At 42.5% G+C, this 12,746-nt stretch overlaps 1 long non-coding RNA gene across 1 annotated transcript; it reads left to right on the top strand.

Annotated features, from left to right (window-relative positions):
• Nucleotides 1–3,325: 3,325 nt before the first annotated feature.
• LOC108640635 lies at nt 3,326–7,789 on the top strand. The gene is made up of 3 exons (XR_001921321.1): nt 3,326–3,460; nt 5,132–5,265; nt 7,603–7,789. It is a non-coding gene; the product is annotated as an uncharacterized LOC108640635 (long non-coding RNA).
• The last annotated feature ends 4,957 nt before the right edge of the window (nt 7,790–12,746 follow it).

Genomic DNA, 12,746 nt, shown 5'->3' with positions numbered 1-12,746 from the left:
TTAGTTGCTTTTGTAGCAATATAAAAGACTGCGGCAAGGGATTAGTTTTTTTTCTGCTCAGTAAAGGAGGGGTCTGTGTTTCTCACACACTCCACATCTCTTCTTATAGTTCAAGAATCTCAAGATGTAACAGTTTGGCAGTGTCAACAGTGTAGTTTGACAACACACGTAGTGGCACAGCACTGCCCCACAGAACGGTGTCCTGACACCCTTTCAAGACTGCCGCTTGTGAGTAGAGTGTATGCAGAGAACATTTTTATGGGAACATTCAGGCAAACAAACACAGATGGCTGCAATTGCTCTCCCCCCCATCCCTTCCCTGGTGGGTAATCGGCACTAGTATTAAATCACATAATTATTGGGGGTAATACTGTATTATCAGGTCAGGCAAGTTCTCTTCATGAAGGTTCACCTGGTAAGTACCGCATGGTGATAGATGAGTTTTGTGTTACTTCACATTACTTGGGACTGGCGCCAATCAAATCACCTCCTGACTTGTGTACCAAGTAATCAGTCACACCCAGTATATCTAACTAAAGCTGTGCTTGCCTGGGCCAGTCTTCTATGAAAACAGCTGGGAAGCATGCCATATCAACCGTGTTCATGCGAAACAGCAGATAAAAGCGGCTAGAAAAGTTCAGCCGTGCCTTGAGTATGCGATGGTACTTCTGGCACTTGCAGGGAAAAAAGACGGAGAGCCAGGAGGAGGCTGGGAGACAGAGTGGGTGAGCCTGTAGAGCAGTCGCGGTCACAGCACAGCAGTTGGCTTTCAGCTGGGGCAGGGGAGGAATGTGGGACGGTTCCCACAGCATCTCCCAGCTTTGGAAACCTCTTCCTTTCCAGTACCACATGCGCCACGCTGGCTCCAACGGCACAGTCGGATGTTTGCTTGAGAAACAGCTGTGGTGGTTTAACAAGTTATTGCTTGATCAGCTATTTGCTCCTGCTCCCCTTTGCCGAGGTGCAGTAACCGAATCCATGGGCTCTTCCAAACTGTTGCAGCGTGGAGAGAAACAGGCTTCGGTTCAACTGTTTGCAGGTACGGACAGCTGCCACGTCTGAGTCATGGGGGCAGAGATAAAGAGTTAAGGGGCAGCAACTTTTTAAGCAGAGACAGCTGTCTCCCAAACAAATGTCTGACTGTGCCATAAAAGACACTCAACACCATTAAACATTGGGCTGTCAGCAATAATTACAGAATGTGTTCACACTGTTTAAAAAAGCAAAAACTACAGAGAGGAAGAGAAGTGACATGAAAATTCAAATGTGAAGAAATTAAATAACTACACTTGGAAAAATAAAGTGTTGCTTATGTGACTAAGGAGTGTTGTTCCAAAAAACCCTCAATTTAGGAGCAAATTTTGCCAGTGAATCTTTCATGTAGGAAGTGGGAGTGATGAAGAGATAAAGTACTTGGCCCTTTTGCAGTTTGCCCTTTTCTTTCTCTCTCTGAGTCTTGAAAGGTCCACAGGCAATCTCCACTGGAGTTTTGTAATGCTGATAGTTTAATGGACATAAAGTAACATATCAGGCACATCTATAACCTCACCTGTCTACTTCAGTGCACGTATGAGAAATTGAAAGATACATTTGAGCAGTGGAAGATAGAGTCTGAAGTCCATCAGTGTATCTTGCAGTCAGTGAGGAAACACCTTCTGTAGAATCACACTTTAGACATGGTCTTTTACATATGGTCATCACAAACAATGTCTCCAAGGGCTCCTAGTCAAAATAAATGGGTTCTCAACTGGATTATGCTGCATGTTTGCTTTCCTTGCAAAGTTACTTCTGAGTTTCTTCATCCTTGTCATTTTGGCCTGACTGTGTAACTCTGCATCAATGGGAAGGTGCAGTTGTAAAACCATAGGCACTTGCAGTGGACAGTAAAACCGTAGGACTTGCAGGAGGGGGTGTAGTGCTGCAAATGTATCCTGTTTAAGTGATTAGATTTAAAACTGCTTTCGTCTCTCCAAGGAGGGCATCCTTCTGATGCTCTACAGCATTCTAGTTCAGATAATAATAAAAAAATCCCCCCCATTCTCAAAGATGTGTAAAATATTATGGAAGAACTATTCAGATCCCTTGTTTTGCTGGCTGAAGTAGAAGCACTTAGAAACGCTTTTTGAGCCTTGAATTCTTGCGTTTCTGTCAACCTTTTGTGGAGCTTTTTGGAATTGCCTGTGACTGTGCTTCTTGCCCAGCACCCTGATTTTGGCACCTTTGTCATTGGCTGACATGTTCCAGCTGATTTTTATCACGTTCACATGCACATCAAGCTGACAACAGATATTCACTTTGGCTGCACTGTGCCAGCGCCAGGTACCCACTCTCTTTGTACCAAACACACCTGGAGTAGAGCAGCCATGCTTTGGCAGAACTGAGAGTGCAAGCTGTTACAAATGCTTCTGGCATTAAACTCTACGTGGGTACCCGCCTATGCCTGCCAGTGCCCTGCAGCATCCCATCATCTCTTGCAAATAGTGTTCAGACTCTCTGAAGACTCTCTCAGAAGGACTCCTGGCTTCCCCTATGCACAGCAGCAAGTATTTGGGAACAAATTCTTGCTGCAGTTTGAAGCAGGATGTCTTGACTGGGAAATATGATAGAAGGCTTTGTGCAAATAGTCTAGAAAGTGGTAAATCAGTTCACCCATTTGCAAAATCAATATATCACACAGGGAGCTGAACAAAACTTGGCAGCTTTGACTATATTCCCTTTGCACCTGAGGAACTGCTGAGTGAAAAAGACAACCTTCACTCTGCCCTTTAGCGGGATACAGTAGCCATGGGCCTCATCAGAATATGCAGTGCAAGCCTTGCTCAGTAAGTTAGAACTTGAGAATTTTTATGCGTAGGATGTCCAGCTGCAGGAATATTTTTTGTTATGGTATTGGATCATCATGTAGGAGTAGGTTGATCTTCTTGAGCCCCTGTGAGGCCCCTTGAGCCCAGGGTTATGTAGGGTCAGTCCTCCTTGGCAGTTGCAATCAGAACAGAGAAGTATGAGAGGTAAATCTGTTATTAATTCTCAAGTATTTAATCTGCTTTCTTTTATGTTAACCGTAGGATTAAAAGAATACATCACGGGAAAACTCGTGTTTCACAAATACCATCATCATTTTCTCATGCAGAATGGCTGGTTGAAATGTGGAGCTGGAAAAACACAACACCCCTTTAGTGCTTGGTAGGCTCCTCTGTCAGGCACTGACGTTAAAGGATATGGCTTTCCTGCTGACTTCAGCGAGAGGTAGGGCTGTTGGAACAGTTTTCCCTGGCTGTGCTTTAGTCATATGCATTTCCACATGCAGCAGGGTTAAGAGATTCATCGCCCTTCCTGACTGCTTCACCCTGGTGTTTGAAAGCAGTGGTGGGGAGCAGCGAGGGGAAAAGGAAGACATTAATACACAACGACGAGCTGAAACCAAAAGCTCAGTGCTGCATGTTCCCACCTCTCGGCAACTGTGAGTCACACACGTTAAACACATTTGTGCGCTGGTTGTGCGAGTTGTCCCTAGAATGCTTCAAACTTTTTATAGCTGCTCCCACTTGCTGCAGTGTCACCTGCTGGTGAGATCAAAGCACTCAATAGCACGCTCCCCCGCTCCATGCTCAACAAAGTCACCGGAGCCCTTGAAAACTCCTACAGATGTTTCCTCTCTGAAGACAAAAGGATATTTTTCTCCCCTCCCTTCCTCCTTCACACCAAAGAACAAACCCTATGCCTGGCTGAGTTTGTACCACCTCAGATTAATTGGCACTAATGCAAATGTTCGTGGCTGTGTGTGGGATGTTGCTGAGAGCATAATGGTTGTCGTATTTGCTTGCATGTGGTTACTCCACTTCAGCTGTGTAATTCATTGCTTTATAAAGTGCTTTACAATGCTCTACAGCACAGGAAGCTAATCATATGCCGTGGCAGACTATACAGCAGAGATTCAGAGTTACTGCAGGTCTCCTAAGGCCCATGCCCTGAAGTCACCAGTCCTTTTCCATTGAAAGTCCCCCTCAAGTGAGTGTCTATTTTGCCACCTGGAACAAACTCTTAGAACTGCCAGAATGTCTGGAGCTTTTCTGCTGGCTCCTCATGGGATTCCCTTTCATTCCTTTTCGGTCTAATTCCTCTTTGCTTCCCTCCCACCCTGAGTTTCTCTCCCTCTTTTTAAGCATCTTATTGGCAGTGTACTCCAGGCATAGCAGTATGGAGGATGTACAAGAGTTTCCATTCTAAGGGGGTTATTTTGAGTTACTTATGTTTTTGGCTGCAATTTTAAGCCTTTGATATCAAGCCCAGAAGCAATTTTTTAATTGGAAAGTGTAAGCTGAGATAGGTACAGGAACCAAGATCTTTTAAAAAACACCACTTCCAGCTGTGTCATTTTAACAGTTCTCATAGATGTCAGGATGGATTGGTGTTTGGTTCTGCATTATATTTTGGCTCTTCTGGTGCCTTTGAGTGTTACTGGCTGGTGGTCACAGGATGTTTTCTTGTGAATGTAGACTCTGCTCTCTAGGTACCAAGCTATGCTCCAATTTCTAGCTTAGGAAATCTCTCTCTTTGACCAACAAGGCACTGATGAAGAAAGGTGAGTTCCTCTGCTAGACAGTGACAACAGAAAAGCCAGCATGGAAGAAAGCAGTGAATTTGCCCAGTTGGTTGCACAAGCATTTCCCTTGGTCTGGTTTGCTGGCCTAGCAGAAGCTGAACCATGTAGAAGTTCATAGTTTAATTTATTTTCTAAAAATGCACAAAATTCTATTAGAAACCCTACATGACAAGACTATCAAATTGCAAACACTCAAAGGCTAAGGAAATGACAAAATTGAGCTTGCCTACCCAGCCTTAATTCTGTTTCCTCGCTTGTATAGTTACAATAAAGTTTAATTAGATTGTTGCATATTATTTTGGGGAGCTGCTGGAGCTGGTCTCCCGCCTCATTCATTTTGCATGCAAATACAGTGCGAGGCAGTTTTTCTTGAAACATCGAGGGCCAGAGTTCCTCGCTTACTGCAGGGGCTGTATGATGTGTCATAAATAAGATTGGTGTTCATAGAAGGCAAGAGCTGTTAATGTAGAATGATAATGAAGAGTTTGGATTGTGACAGAATAACCAGTTACTCCTTCACCCTGCCAGCCATGGACTGCTATTCCAGTCCCTCCAGTCCACGACCGAGGACGCCAAACTGGTATTGCCATACTGGCCGCCTCCCCAGCAAACTTATATATTCCCATGCTCCTGGGAACCATTCAGGAGAAGATGTCAGGATGGTAAGTGTCCTAATTCAGAGACCAATCCTGAGGGACACCTTGACCCTCTTAAATGTCCCATGGTAAGTTACTGCTGTGGGAATAACAACTGTTCCACATTTCACTGGGTCTCTTGCCTTAGAATTATAATCTTGTTGTGTGGTTCTTCACAGAGAAGTTTCTTCATAGATAAATACTATAAGGACACATTCTCTTTTCATTCTTATGAAGTGGTAAACATGAAATTCAATTTCATGCAATAGAGTTAATTCATACTGAGGCAGTCATTACTGAGGGGTCAGCTATCAGTCTTCCCTGTTTGGAGTTAAGGATGCCAATTGCTCCTCTGATAAAGACTGTGTATTTCCCCCAGAATGCTTTTTTCTGTTTATTTCTAAATGGTTTTAAGTGCTGGAGTGAGTTTTCCTTTTAGCTACAAATGCTGCTCTTTGAAACTGGAGTGAATGAGAGTAGAATTTAAGTGTAATAACAGAAGGCAGTCTCTGCTCCTGTAATTTCACTTGCCTCTTTCCCAGATTCTTCTGCAACTGTAGCAAAATGCTGAATAACTTTAGAATTTCATCTTTAGAAAGCTAGAAAATATAGTCAAGGATGCTGGACCACACTGAAATGAGAAAGGGCTCCCAGAGCACTGAGAAATGTTCCAGTTCTTTTAGGTTCAACCAGCCCTTTTCTGTTTGTTGCTTTAATTTATGTAAATTACTAGGGTTCAAGTAGATTTAATATTTATCATCCAAGACAGGAAGGGTCAGTCCTCCTTTCTTCTATATTCCGTCTACTGGAAAAGTGTAATTTCAGTAAAATGTCAGCATTTGTGATTTAAATACATTTCAGCAAGAAGATTTGCAAATTGTTATTTCTGCCATCCCTCCCCCAAAAGTGTCTCTTATTTTCTCTCTCAAATAGTAAGATCTAAGGAGTAAAGCAAGATGACTACAGTTGATACATAACAAGGCTTAAAATCTGTTTCCTTTTTTTAAAGCTCTTAAGGTTCTTGAGAGTCTTTGGACTCACATTAATGATGGTGACCTGTGAGTGTCCAGCAGGATCCCTCCATGAGATCCCCTTTTTAAGATGAGATCACTAGACGAAGTAGCAAAATTATTTACTTGTTCATATTTACTATTTGGAGAGGTCACCATTTGCACTGAAAGGATGTGTATACCCCATTGTGCCCCATGTTGAGCACGATAATCTCCTTTGATCTCTCTGTATTTCAATAATAAATAAGAACAATTAGGAACTTGTAAAGCTAGGTGTGATGTCAATGTAAGAGCCAATCTTAACCAATGACCTTGATTTGTTTCCAGAAGACCAAAAATTGGACTGGTCTGGGACATGATGGGTTGTCATACCAACATTTTCTGGTAGGACCATCAGTTCCTACAGAACACAGGCTTTCATTAGAGAATTACCCCATGCAGTTACAGATACTGCAATCTTCACAAACCAGGTTCAGCACCACTCCACTGGTGGTCAATTTGGGTTTTGAAAAGCAAATTCTATGCTATTCCACTCATTTCTCAGGCCTCATGTCTTCAGGATCATCAGGCACTTGACTTCCTTTAGCTCTGTGCATCAGGTTTTAGGATATGTAGGGTGTTCTGGACATCCATCCATCTGTCCACAGCTTTTTGATGGCTGCTTGGACATGGGGTTTTTGTGCAGGCTTTGTCCTGCTGTTCATTCATCTTAGTCCTGGCATCACGAAGGACTGCAGGACCCATTTTCTGACCACCTTTCCTCATTCTTGCTTTCTTATAAGCTAGTCCTGGACTGACAGGTCCTCCAGGGCTCTACAGTTACACTCACTCTGGAATAGAGCAGAAGTTCATCTTCTGGGGCTACAAGAGAGATAGTGAGATTCTTTTTACAAGGGCATGTAATGATATGACAAGGGGGAATGGCTTTAAACTGAAAGAGGGTAGATTTAGATTAGATATTAGGAAGAAGCTCTTTACTATGGAGGTGGTGAGGCACTGGAACAGGTTGCCCAGAGAAGTTGAGGATACATTGTCCCTTGAAGTGCTCAAGGCTAGGCTGGATGGGGCTTTAAGCATCCTGATCTGGTGAGTGCCATGACATTTTGTTGTGTCACTATAGCTCACTCCTTTAAGATGTGGTGCATAACTTGCCATTTGTCCCCTCATGCTGGGCCTTGCAGGGAGCTAATGGTGGGTGAAAGGGTCTTCAAGAACTTTAAGGCATGGAGAAGGGGGGATATCACAAAATGAGGGGCTCTGATGGTAAACAGGGTGACTGAGACTAATCTTGCAGGTAATCATGCCAGGCATTCTACCAGTTATGGTCTAACACTATGGCTTTCTCACCCATTAGATGACTTCTTAAGCAAGAGGATTTGTGGAATATTATGCATAAGGAGAGAAGAAAGCTGAGGTGCCTGTCCAAGCCAAAGACACTTTGCATCATTTCGACTCTTCTAGAAAGATTGTGGTGGAAAGGAAAATTTCACATTTCTTCCTCTCACTCACCTCCTTAAAACAGCACATTAGGACCTTATTAAAAAAAAAGAGTATTTAAAAGTTCATTAGCTTCCCCACTGTTTTTTGTTTTATGAAGCCTTCTGTATTTTAATTTTACTTGAACACTTCAGCTGCTCTCAGTGAGCAATTTCAGTTTGGAGCCCCTCTCTCCTTCTCCCGCAGTAGGCCCATCACTGTCATGTTTGCGTTTCCAGGTCTGTGGAGGAAGCTATAACCTTAAAAAACAAACAAAGCAGATGTTTTCTTCTGGTAGGCCTCATACTGTAAGAAAACTCCAGAGCATGCAAAGAAATGAATAGGACTGTGTGTGTGCATTTGTCCCTCTACGATCAGTCACAGCTTGTTGAGAGAAGGCTGTGCGTGAGGGAGAGCTGGCTGCACTCAGTGCCACAGCTGGGCTGGCCAACTCGTGCCTGCAGGGGCAGCAAGAGGGAAAGAATTAAAATCAATTGCAGGCAACATCCTATACTTCCTTTTTAACCCGCTGCAGCTGGGGAAGCTGGGGAAGACAGCCAGTGCGCGGAATGAGGAGAAGCACACAGACAACTGCAGGGTGCAGGAGGGAACAGTGTTTGGGAAGGAGAGCCTTTAGTTAAGGGCTCAGGAAAACAGCAAAGAGTTATAGGTTTATTGCTGAGTGGAGTTGGAGACTGAGAACACTGCTGACACGATCAGTGGAGAATAGCAGTCTTCTGTCTCTTCCTGAGAGCTCTTTGGAGAAAGTGGAGGGGATGCAGAGAGGCAAAGCATGATGGGAAGGAGGCACTGGTATAAGAGAGGGGCTGGGAAAGACATGATGCTTTGGGGCAGCCGAAGATGAGCTGTTTTGCAAGCTGACTGCTCTAGTACAGTGAGACAGAGGGAAGCGTGGTCAACAGCTGATGTACATGGTTCATTTAAAAGCTGGGATGTGCTCTCCGTTTTGTTTACCAGTACAAGCGGTCCAAAGCATTGCTTTCTTAAGACTGCACTCAGTCAAGCTGTAAGAAAAGGAAGAATAAAGCCAGTGATATGAAGACTTTGAATTCCAGTCCATCTATCCAATGGCTAAAAAAAGTACTGCAAATTAGAGCGATAAATTTATGAAGAGTGTGAAGCATATGGTTGCAGAATGGCAGTTCCCATTTTTCCCCTTTCCTTCACATTTTCCCCTTAAAATCTTGTATGTGACCATTATGGATATCTGTTAAATAAATGGTAACCCTGTGCTTATTACTGGCTAGGGAATATGGCCATTACAGCAGAGGAACCATTAGGTGTGTACTGTTTTTGTGGAAGCAAATGCAAAATGCTGCTGTGGCTGCAAGTTAACCAGTATCACCAAACACTTTGAAAGTTTCCATGTTGGACATCAGTGTCCTCCAGGGCCAGGTAATTTTCCACTGAACTATGTATTCAGTGCTGGGTAGAAAGTGGAAGTTTGCACAGCTTGTGTAGCGGTTAAAAAAACCCTACCCCCAAAATACAATCTGAGTTTTATTCTCTCATTAGATGATGTGTGTGAGCACAGACACTAAAAGTCCTTTAGGTTAGGTGTTACACATATTTGACCTGAGAAGTTAGCCAAAGTTCAGGGTACTGCTGCTTTTTTGTTAGAAGAGATCAGGTGGTCTGGATGAAATCTTGTATTATGACAAAGAATGCACAAGGAACTGCTCTCTTGAACCTGCGGGGGATCTGGTAGAAGATAATCTCTTTACGCAGAGGGTCAGGTCTCCCTGCCCTAGCTCCTGCTCTTCCAGATGCTTATTCTTTCCCCTTTTGTCAGAACAGTGACGAGGTCTTTTTTTTGTCTTTCCGCCCAGCTTTTCTAGTCTTGCTGTTTCTGTCACGCACAAACCCTCACAACATAATTGCCTGTTAAACCTCTCTGTCCACATGTGTCTTTGTTTTGGGAGATGGCACGTAGTTATGTTTGGGGTGGAGACCATTATTGTTTCAAACATCTGGCTTCATAAAGAACCTTAATGGCTTCTCTGAATTTATTCTGAATGAAAGGATGAAGTGTTACGCCCACCATCATACACTAGGTTTCATCCAGCTTCTAGCAATAAAATGACTGGAAGCCACATAACCTGTCAGGCTGCTTATTAAAGAAGATGTCAAGAGAGGACTATTAAGCCTCTCGGCTTGGAGGGGGACATGTGTTGACTGACCTATACAGCAACTTGTGTTGCAGTGTTGGAAAGGCAAAGTTCAGGAAATTTCTCATCTTACAGAAAGGGGTAGACTGCTTAGATGGAGGAGCAGAAAGACATTTCCCTCAAGGCAATGGCAAGAATTGCCCTGAAAGGGATGTGTTGCTGTGACCTTGACTGCACTTCTCCCTGGCAACAGGCTGTGGGCACAGGGCTCATAGGAAGTGGTCAGCACCATTCCTACAGATCTGCCGATGTTTCAGGTAGGATCATAACTCATAGCAGCTTGACCTCTCCCTGTGCATCATGGGGTCATGTGTAAATCAAATCCTTTGCCCTGACAGGTGACGACTTTGTGTGGTGTGAATCAATACATGTCCTGGACGAGCGACTTTGAAATACATATCACTTTAATATGTGTGCAGATGGGGAATTATATAATGTAAATGCTAATTTACACACACTGGAAATACAAGTGAGTACTTAGTTCATCCCCCAACACCAGAGGAGAGTCCTAGATAGAAAACGCATGAGATATTAAACAGATATAACACTTAACCTTAGCTGGTGATGCATGTGCGAATGACACCATTACTGTCTTGGTGGTAGTGGAAGAATAAGATGTTTGGTGGTGCTTCCGAAGGTTTGTGATACAGTGCTAACAGGATGTGAGCATCATGAACCTTGTACCTCAGCCGTGGGAGCCCTTTTACTGGATGGAAGCTAAAGAATAGGAAACGTAGGAAAGCTGCTGTGAGGAACAGCTGACTAAATTGTGATAAAAGGTCGCTGGTTCTTGGGCTGCCATAACTCTGCTTCTTATTTCCTTGATGTAAGGCGGTGACATGCTCCCCTGCAGAGCCTTAATTTCTGGTTGTTTGTATGGAAGGTTTTAGTGGTTTCTGGCAAGCTGTTCCTTCCAAACTGAGACTCATCCAGTCAAAGAGAGCTGCTTGGCTACATGCTACAGAAATGTATTATCCATGACATTGTACAGTGGAGTTCCTGATGGGAAACAAACAGAAGAAACATCGATCCATTAACAGGAAAAATGGGTAATGATATAGTTTTATAGGCCTTGTCATCCCTGGGTCTGATAGACTATTGTAGAGAGAGGCATAAAATTAGATAATATGATGCAAGGGTTATGGCCATTTCACAAACAAAAGGTGCACTGAAGAGTTAAGACACTGTTTTCAAAAGCCTTTCTCTGTGCTCAGTTTAGTATGTTCTTGAGTCTTAATGGTTTGCTATTTGGAGAGGACTGGATAATGAGTGTTAGTGAAGTAGAATATTACCTAGACTATATACCAAGCACATCGGCAACGTGGGACAATATGGGATTTGGCACTGGCATTGTGTGCCCCACCCTCTTGTTCTCTAAAAGCTAAAATTTGCTACAGCTACTGTCGAAGCCATAGGAGACTTGAATCGACTAGTGTTGAAAAATAAGGCTAAAGTCACAATAAATTTAGTCCCCAAATGTGGCAATTACATTTGAGGAAAGAAAAAAAAAGTAGCATAAATGATGCCTTTTTCACTTGAAGGTGAAGGACAAACACAGTACAGTCAAAGAGAATACAGCTGTTTTAGCTTCTTCTCACTGCTGCCCTAAATGTAAATGTAAATTGTACCACCACCAAGACAGACACCACTTTGATTTTACCAAATCACATGATATAAACACTGATCCACCCATGGCTGAACATATAATACTGTCCCTCAAACATTTTCCTGTGATATGCATTTATTTGCTATGTTGTAATTCAGAGGTGTGTCATTTATTTATGAATGTGTGAGTGTTCATGTGTGTTCTGTGTTAAACTCTCTGTGCCTCAGGTTTATGAGTCTAATGGTCTTCTCAAAAGAATCACCTCATCAGATGGAGCAAATTGAAAAAACACCCTCAGCTTTGAAATAATTGCTATGAACATTAGTTTTCCTATTAAATTAATCTTCTATTGGGTTTTATTTTGTCCATAGTACAAAAGATACAAATTCTGCAATTAAACTAGAATAGTTCATTACAGATGACACTAATAATTGAACAGAGACTTTGGAAAATATCTTTTCTTCTTTACAGCAAGTGTTCAGGATTGTCAGAAGATTATATTGGATACAAAAAGTCACATTAAAATAAAGAAAGTGCATGAATCCATAATCTGCATGATGGGAGAATGTTGCTGGCAGGAACAAGGCTGTTTTAGAGTCTCAAAGTCTAAGGAGTGGTGAAAAAGAATTGAAGCTAAAAAGGAAGCTTGTAAGCCTATGACACTGCTATAGGTTTGGCTGAAATATTAGGCCAAGAGTTATAGGGACATTTAATCTTATGTCTGGGTCCCAAAAAAGCTGAGGAATATTTATTGTTGGTGCTCTTATACCTAGACTTCACCTTAGTATTTCTTTCTGATCCCATTCCTGGCAATTCATGTGTAAGAGCGGGACCACATTAATTTTTCAGTCCAGAAGTATGTGGTACCTTTGCTCTAATACACATAACTTCCATGCAGCTAGAAAGACATAAGGGAGAAAGAGACTACTTTAGGGAAGGGAGACAGAGTATTTTTGTGGGTAAGTTTTAAAATACCTTTTATACTAAAGCTAAGAATCATCATTTAGGCCACTTTCACATTTAGAAATAAAATGTAGAGTTTCTTAGCAAATTAAAGTTACCATTTCTCTTTCTGTGTCCTGCTGTGAACTCTTAGAACTTACCCACTGTAGATCCCAGTAAAAGGAAGGAAAAGTAACCTGTATATTTTGCTTGAAGTTTGAAGGGCCCACAGTACAAAAAAAAAAAAAAAAGTCAGGAAGGGATTACATCAGCAAAAATGCTGTT

This window comes from Manacus vitellinus, unplaced genomic scaffold, assembly GCF_001715985.3.
Source record: "Manacus vitellinus isolate BGI_N305 unplaced genomic scaffold, ASM171598v3 scaffold_4_pilon, whole genome shotgun sequence".
Taxonomy (NCBI): Eukaryota; Metazoa; Chordata; class Aves; order Passeriformes; family Pipridae; genus Manacus; species Manacus vitellinus.
The sequence above is the reverse complement of the archived record's forward strand: the minus strand, read 5'-3'. Positions and strand labels throughout refer to the sequence as shown.